Raw genomic sequence first — 9,464 nt, 5'->3', positions numbered from 1 at the left:
TAATTCCAGCACTTTGGGAGGTTGAGGTGGGCAGATTGCTTGAGTTCAGGAGTTCGAGACCAGCCTGGGCAACGTGGCGAAACATCATCTCTACAAAAAATACAAAAATTAGCAGGGTGTGGTGGTACAAGCTTGTGGTCCCAGTTACTTGGGAGGCTAAGGTGGGAGGATGGCTTGAGCCTGAAAGTTTGAGGCTACATTGAACCCAGATTGTGCCACTGCACTCCAGCCCAGTTGACAAAGGGAGACCCTGTCTCGATTTTTTAAAAATCTCTTAATAACTGTCTTTAAAAAGATATATGTATTTGCTTGTCCTGCTTCTTTCTTTTATTTTTCTTTTTAATGGAGTCTCATACTGTCATCTAGGCTGGAGTGCAGTGGTGGGATACCTAATTGCAGCCTTGACTCAAGCAAGGGACTTGAGTCGTGGGCTCAGGCGATCTTCCCGTCTCAGTCCCCCAAGTAGTTGGGAGGCACATGCCAACATGCCTGGCTAATTTTTAAACTTTCTGTAGAGATGGGGTCTTACTATGTTGCCCAGGCTGGTCTCGAACTTTTGGGCTCAAGCAATCATTCCACTTTGGGCTCCCAAAGTGCTGGATTACAGACATGAGCCACTGTACCCTGCCCTGAAATTTTTAATAATTATTAAATGAAAGGAAGTGAATTACATCAGAATTAATTAAAGTCAACCTTAGGAGTGATTCACTTTGAAGGGTAAACAGGGAAATAAATGTTCCCAGGCAAGCCCTAAGACAGTCCGTCAGGTTTTACTTGCCCATGCCCAATAGAAGTGACTATAATTTGAGAGGGTTGGGGGATGGGGGAGGGGAGCAACAAACCTTGGCTTCCAGAAGGAAGGTTCCTGAATTCAAATACAAGGCATAATTTAGTCCCTGTTTATATCTTTTTTTTTTTTTTTTTTTTTTTTTTTTTTTTTTTTTTTTGAGACAGAGTCTCACTTTGTTATGCAGGCTGGAGTGAAATAGTATGATCTGGGCTTACTAAAGCCTTGACCTCTCACTCTCAAACAATCCTCCCACCTCAGCCTTTCTTGTAGCTGGAACCATAGGCCCATGCCACCACACCTGGCTAATATGTGTATTTTTAGTAGAGATGGGGTTTCACCATGTTGCCCAGGGTAGTCTCAAACTCCTGGCCTCAAGTGATCTGCTGTCTTGGCCTCCCAAAGTGCTGGGATTATAGGTGTGAGCCACCATGCCTGGCCTTTAAAGATCTTAAGAAAACAGAAGTTCTTTTTCTACCTGTTCAGGATCTATACTACCCATTTGTTAAATAATCTTTCCATAGGAGACACAAATGTAAGTCACGGGATTCCTTTTTCATAATAAGGATTTATACCGGATATAAAATAACTAATTTTAGTTGCTGTAACCTATGTTACTTGTTGAAGGGGTGTTGAGGATTTTTAAACTTTTGTTTAAAATATTTTTCCAGGGTAGCCACAGAGATTGCTTTCCAATGTTTCTTCCAATTTTCAGATTCCACAATTAGGTTATTTAATGATGAACTGAAAGTAGACCTTTAAAGACTGTATAAAAATGAAATACTTTCCATGTGATCAGCTTCTTTAGCTAGTTTGTAGAAGAGCAGGCTTTGTAAAGGAAATAGATGAAACGGAACTAGAATAGTAATAATTCCTATTATACTGACTGTATTGATTTATTTTATTGCTGCTAATAAAGACATACCCAAGACTGGGTAATTTACAAAGGAAAGAGGTTTAATTAACTCACAATTCAGCATGGCTGGGGAGACCTCAGGAAACTTACAATCATGGTGGAAGGGGAAGCAAACACATCCTTCTTACATGACAGCAGGAAGGAGAAGTGCCAAGCAAAGGGGGAAAAGCCCCTTTTAAAACCATCAGATCTCATGAGAACTTACTCATCATAAGAACAGCATGGGGGTAATCACCCCCATGATTTAATTACCTCTCATCAGGTCCCTTACACCACATGTGGGGATCATGGGAACTCAATTCAAGATGAGATTTGGTTCCATGTGTAGTGGCTCACACCTGCAATTCCAGCACTTTGGGAGGCCAAAGCAGGTGGATCACCTGAGATTAGGACTTCGAGACCAGCCTGGCCAACATGGTGAAACCCCATTTCTACTAAAAATAAAAAAATAATTTGCTGGATGTGGTGGTGCATTACTGTAATCGCAGCTACTTGGGAGGTTGAGGCAGGAGGATCACTTGAATCTGGGAGTCAGAGGTTGCAGTGAGCCAAGATCATGCCACTGCACTCCAGCTGGGGCAACACAGTGAGATTCTGTCTCAAACAAACAAACAAAAAAGATGGGATTCGGGTGGGGACACAGCCAAAGCTTATCACTGACTATCATTTAGCAAATGCTCACAGGGAGTATATGCCACACAGAACATAGACACAGGGTTGCCCCGGAGTGCAGACATTGTATAAGATAAGAACTTGAAAGAAGAAGCACTTCATGTTAAGACACTTTTTTAAAATAGAGTTCCAAAGTGCACCTTACATGAGCTGTACCAAATAGGAAATTCTCAATGTTCTTGCTGTCCAGGAGTTTATAATCTAAAACAAAAATTAGATGATTTGTGGACAAAAAAGCTATTATCCATTGATTGGACACAAAGTACAAAGTATTTTCAGTGTGATACTGAATTGGAAACCAAGATATTTAATATCACCACTAGAGAACCAAGAAAAATAATATGGACTTCTCAAAGAAGTAAGCCTGATAATATTAAAAAGAAAAAAAAATAGACATGTTTGGCTTTCAGTCAATAAGTGGGCATTTCTATATGTTTAAATATAATTCCAGCAGTATTTAAAAATATTTTGGTTGCCTTGTGGTGAAAGGAGCACTGAATATGGGACCATTAAGACCCAGAGTTTCATGTTCATTGTCTATGTAACCTTATAGAAGCCACTCATCTTTGGGCTTAGAGTTCTCATCTATAAAATTAAGGGATTAAGCAGGATGCTCTCTTTCAGTTCTAACATATCTTTTCTATGTCTGTATTACAAATGAGCACAAATATTTTCACAGCTTTTTAGCCTTCTGTAAGTTCGTATATTTGTTTCCTAAGGCTGAAATGGTCTTCAAACAAATCACTTCTCTTCCTACAACAATCTGATTGTTATCCATTCATCAGTATGAGAGACACAAATCAATATAAGGAATTCAAAGATGCTCACTGCTAATACTAATTACAATGAATGGGAATAATTTGTTAAGAAAACTAATCTGGCCGGGCGTATTGGGTCATGCCTGTAATCCCAGCACTTTGGGAACCCGAGGAGGGTGGATCACCTCAGGTCAGGAGTTTGAGATCAGCCTGGCCAACATAGTGAAACCCCACCTCTACTAAAATACAAAACTTAGCTGGGCATGGTGGTGCTTGCCTGTAATTCTAGCTACTCAGGAGGCTGAGGCAGGAAAATTGCTTGAATTTGGGAGGCAGAGGTTGCAGTGAACTGAGATGGTGCCACTGTACTCCAGCCTGGGTGACAAGAGTGAGACTCTGTCTAAATCATCATCATCATCATCATCTTCAATTTCCATAAGGCTTTTCTTTAAAAAGCAAACTATAAGCATCTTACGGGAGAGCTCCAAAACAGCTTCTTAAAGAGAAGTTCATATAAATATCTTGATTTTAAATGAGTTATGTTTTGAAAAATGAAAAAGGAATTCTAAGAAAGGTGGATTATACAACATTCCGGTTAGATAGCATAGTTTCTTCATTCCTATTAAGCCCAATCCTTCAGCAGTAGTTTTCTTAAGCCTTTGCTTATGCATTCCCTTCTTAAATGTTCATAAAGACTTTTTACCTTAAAGTGCTATCATAAGATATTCTAGAAAAACAACTATTTCTTACTATTTCTTATTTGATGTAAGAAGCATCTGATGGAGATGGAAGAGCCTGAGAAACCCCTGAACAGTGTGTCTATTTTAGTATAAATTCTAAAGTTCACATTAGATTTCACTGTAAACCTCAGCCATCTGTCAGCATATACCAAAAACTAAAGTATTCAAGCAAGGATAGATAACTACGGTAAAAACCAAAATGATGTTTTTACAAATCCTGTCAGAGTGTACTCATCAGAGGATGAGAAATGACATACAGCTGACATATTCAGTGATAAAAACTTACCACCCAATGGTAAGAAGAAGGCTCAGGGAAATAGCAAACTCCCTTCTAGGGAGGACATAGCTCTTCAACATGAGAAATCAAGGTGGTATATTTTGCATAATTTTATACATAATGCAACAAAAAAGTTGATGGAAACAACAATTTTGCTGGTAAGAAAAAATCATTCCTGGCCAGGGATGGTGGCTCACGGCCTGTAATCCCAGCACTTTGGGAGGCCGAGGCTGGTGGATCACTAGAGGTCAGGAGTTCAAGACCAACCTGGTCAACATAGTGAAACTCCATCTCTACTAAAAATAAAAAATTAGTTGGATGTGATACCACACACCTGTAATTCCAGCTGCTCAGGAGGCAGAGGGAGGAGAATCGCTTGAACCCCAGAGGCAAAGTTTGCAGTGAGCTGAGATCATGCCACTACACTCCAGTCTGCACAACAGAGTGAGACTCTATCTCAAAAAAAAAAAAATTAACAGATTTTTTGTTCGATAGCTCATTACAGTTATCAAAATGATAAGAAGGTAGGGCCACTTACTAAAATAACATCCAGAATGTTAGAAAATATGATGGATACTTTGAAGAATCATCTTTAGTTAGAAACAAGAAGGAACTTCCTCCTTTTGCCATAAGGTACCCTGCTCTGGAGAAAGAAGCTAGGATAGGTGAAACAGGGGGGTGGGCCTCTTGGTGAGGCTGCAGGTGAGGTTCATGAAACTCCAGGTCCTCAGAGATATCAGTTCAAGGCATGAAGGCTTTAAAGAATAGGCCTGCAGTAACTGAGCCTGAGCTGGCTTATACTCATCTCTCGTGAATCAGGTGACTGAAGGAGGGAGTGGACCCTGACTGAGATTTAGGAAGATTATCTTACCTGAAATAATTTCTTCACTTACATTCTAATTCTTAAAAATTTACAATTTAAGATAAAATAGATCAAATGAAAAAGAACTGGAACTAGACCGTAAAATGCCTTAATATAGAGAAAAAATTGTTTATTAAAATAACAGGAAATGAATGACAACAGCTTCTTTTAGATTCTAATGGGAAATTAGTGGAAGGAACTGAAAGGTTCTAAATGCGGAATCGGCAAAAGAGGGTCAAAGCTGTGTTCCGGAGTGTTTCTGAGGGTGTTTGGGAGAATGAAGAAGAAAGGCGGGGAAGAAGTTCCTGTAATTCCAGTAACAGTTTTGTTGTTAGATGGCTCATTACAGTTATAAAAATGATAAGAAGTTCAGGCCACTTATTAAAATAAAGGGTCTAAATGCAGAATTATTTTGCAGAGGTAATAGCTAATGACTGTTTAGTGTCAGCTTTGTTTAGCCTCAACTAGGAAGAGAGCAACAGGAGGAATGAATGACTGTATAGCATCAACTTTGTTTACTCTCCACTGGGAAAGAACAAGTTAAAAGAATGAATGGTTGCAGTGCTACTTTATTTACTGTCAGCTGGGAAGGAACCAGTGAGATGTTTGAATCCAGGTATTTATTGAGAGGGTGAGTTGGAAAGGCAACTTAAGATGGTTTCTAGGCAAAAGTTTACAAACACAAGTAAAATAAAATAACTTTATCCAGATACGTGTTTGATATTTCACTGCCTTCAAGAAATCATTAATAGGAACTAGTCTGTTGAACTACATGAACAACAACTAGAAAAATGATTAATATCCCATCTACAGATTATAGGAATGTACATTTCTCGTTTTTATAGAACATCATGAAAAAAACACTGTAAACTAATATTTTTCCTTGCCAGTGCAGTCAAAGTCAACTCTCACGACCATAAAGCACAATGAAAGTCAGCTGCTCATTTATGTCAGCTTTCTGATTGGTATATATCCAGGGACCCTGAATGGGTCTATTTTATCTTGATGGTCTTATATAACAGATTATCCAGAGCTATCTTGGTATGTATTTTGATTGGTATATATCTGGGGACCCTGAATAGGTCCATGTTATCTTGATGGTCTTATGTAACCAATTACCCAGAGCTGTCTTGGTATTTGGTCTCTGAGAGAAGTAAAATTGATTATTCAAGAAATACTTCAGAGGGCAAAGATATGGGGGGACGCTTTGCTAGTTCACAGATTAACACTTTCAGGATAAATTCAGAGTTATTTAAGTGGGAGAATTTGGACGTTCAAATTTATAAGATTGCAGATAATGATGCCAAGGCCTTGGATCATTGGATATGTGTTCTGTGATAACTGAGCTGATTAACGGTAGTTGGCTGACTTCCAGCCTAATAGGTATTTTTAAAAAGATAGTTTAATTTTTTTGGTTTGTTTTTGGAGTGGATTTTGATAGTGGCCTTTATAATTATATTTTTTCTTTTATAAAACTTTATCTAGTTATTGGTTCTTCTTTAATTTTTTTTTTTTTTTCAGATAGCACATACCCTTTCCAGGACAGAAACATATATCATTGTATGTATAGGAAAAAACTTTATACAAAATGTTACTGTAAAGTGATCAAATTGATTCTAAAAGAGGGATTTGAATCTCAGCTGAGTTTCTGAGCTTCTCAAATAGAGAAGAGATCTTCCATAAGGGGCAAGCCAAGGGATGAGACACACATCGCTTCTATGGGTTAACTAGAACTGCTTTTTTCCTTCTTCAGATAAGGTCACATTTCTGGAGGTATAACTCATATAGAATGTTTAAATCTTTGCAAAACTAATGAGAAAATTAAAAGGAAAATCTAGACTATGCAAAAATTATTAGGTTAAAATACCTAGGGACAATATTTATTGGTTTAAACAAATGACTTAAACCTAAAATTAGTTGATGGAGATGTTGGGTTCAAGCAACGTAGTAATTTCATTGCTCCATATATTTTAGTTGAAGCTTCCTGTAAAGACTGCATCATCAGTATACTCTTAATTCAATCCAGGCTACACTTACAGATATACTTACATTAAGATAAAAGCCTTGTGCCATCCATTTCACACTGTAAACTATAATTTTTACTTCACTTCCTATGCAGTCGCCACTAGAGTTCTGCACTTAACATGCATTCTGCTGACAAAGAAACATTATAAAGGAGTTTGTGCAGTAAAAAATTTAAAAAAAGAGAAACATTGTTTCTCTTCAAAATCTGTTTAAAGGAGAAATAAACTGCATAGAATTTTCCTGCGAATTGAAAATTGGAGAAAGACCAAATTAGAGTTTATGTTCTTCTGAGCTTCTCAAGGTACCTCAGTAGCCTTGAGCTCAAAAAGAAAGCACTCCCCCAGCATTGCCCTCAAAACAAAACAAAAGCCCAGGAATGTTCCACAAGGGCTTCTGTCTATTGAGATGGATTTTCTTGGGCGTGCACTGAGAAGACAGAAAGACTTATAACAGAAAAAAGCTTTGTTTTTTCAGAAAATGAGAAAACTTGGTGGAGGATAGAATCAAAGTTGGTTGTGAAAACTGTCTCATCTCATACTACCATGTCACCAGGATGACAAGTCAAATTTTGAGGGCCTTTGAGACTGCAGAAAAGACTCCCGGGCTGAATACAAGCCTTAAGCCTCTAGAATATGCTGGTTTTCCAAGCATTCACCAATTTGGTACTTATCAGTTACATTTTTCTCCTACTCCTCCCACACCTTATTCGCTCTATGTGATTTTTGGCAAGTGATTTTACATCTAAAGATATTTTCTCATCTCTAAAGTAAGAACAAGGTAATAGAGAATCACTGTAACCATAAGTCCTATAGAATAGGATTCTATTCCAGATTGTCTCAACCTTAATATTTAGACTACTAACTGGGCAACCTTTTAGATTCTATTCCAAATTCCCTCAAACACTTTCTAACATTTACAGACAAATTCCTGTAGCCCCAATCCTTCCTCTTTAAAATAAAATCACTGGGCTGGGCACTATGGCTCCTGTCTGTAATCTCAGCACTTTAGGAGGCCAAGGCAAGAGGATCACTTGGGTAAGGAGTTGCAGAATGAGTTTGGAAGTATTTCCTCCTACATTTGTCAAAATAATTTGAGTAGGATTTTGTTGAGAAACATTAAGTTTACCCTGCCCCCATGGCTCCCCTGTGGAGGATACCTTTTAGTTTGTAATTAGTGGTAGGCAGGTAATAGCTGCCTACTTGGCATATTCTTGAGTTATGTGTATATGTAGAACACCTGTGTATTAACACGAATCACCTGTCAAAGACCAAATAAATGCGTGGATGATTCTCTGCTGGGGGCCTTCAGTCTGGAGTGCTGACAGCCCTGCAGGCTCTCAGGCTGTTTGTCCTCAGGATAGATCCACTCTGTTTTGCTGTCTGGGTGTCTGCCTTTCAATACCTTCAGCCCACCTGGGTGGCGGTCTCCCAACCAAGCTGGTTTCTCAGTAGGATTTGTGTTAGTTCTTTAAATGTTTGGTAAAATTCAGCAGTGAAGCCATGGGTTCTTGAGCTTCTCTTTGCTGGGAGACTTTTTATTATGGCTTCAAACATGTTACTGATTATTGGTTAATTCAGAATTCAGATTTCTTCATAGTTCAAGCCTGGGAGTTGTATGTGTCTAGAAATAGGTCCATTTCTTTTAGACTTTCCAATGTAATGGCATTTTGTTGTTCAGAGCGGTGTCTAACGATCCTTTGACTTTCTGCAGTGGCAATTGCAATGCCTCTTTTTTCATTTCTGATTTTATTTCTGTCTTCTCTCATTGTTCAAAATTCTGACTAAAGGTCTGTCACTTTTATCTTTTCAAAAGATCAACTGTTTGTTTCATCGATCTCTTCAATTTATTTCCGCTCTGATGTTTAGTATTTCTTTTCTTCTACTAATTTTGAGTTTGCATTGTTTTTGCTTTTCTAGTTCTTTAAGATGCATTGTTAGGTTGTTTAATGTTTTTTTCTACTTTCTGATATAGGCACTTATGCTGTAAAATTTTCTCTTAGTACTTCTTTTGCTGTATCATATAGGTTTTGGTATGTTGTTTGCATTATAATTAGTTTTAAGACATTGTAATATTTTCTTAATTTCTTCATTGACCACTGGTTATTCAGGAACATATTGTTTAATTTCTTTTTTTTTTTTTTTAAACTCAGGAAAGTATTTTACTTACTATTACCAGTTTCTTATAAACAGCACAACTTAGCAACAGCCAGATGAAAGAGACAGACAGGGCAAAGCACGGGGAGAGCGTGCAGGGCTTCCCAGCCTTCACCCGGCACCACACCCTCCCAGCGCCTGGCAGTGCTCCTGAACCCAGCAGCTCTCAGATACTCTTCTTCGGGTTTCTTATGGTTCCATCATTTAAGCATGATTGATTAATCACTGATGGTCGGTGATTAAACTGAATCTCTAGCCTCTATTCCTTCCCAGG

The sequence above is a fragment of the Saimiri boliviensis genome, chromosome 1, assembly GCF_048565385.1.
Source record: "Saimiri boliviensis isolate mSaiBol1 chromosome 1, mSaiBol1.pri, whole genome shotgun sequence".
Lineage (NCBI taxonomy): Eukaryota > Metazoa > Chordata > Mammalia > Primates > Cebidae > Saimiri > Saimiri boliviensis.
This window is presented reverse-complemented; position numbering follows the sequence as displayed.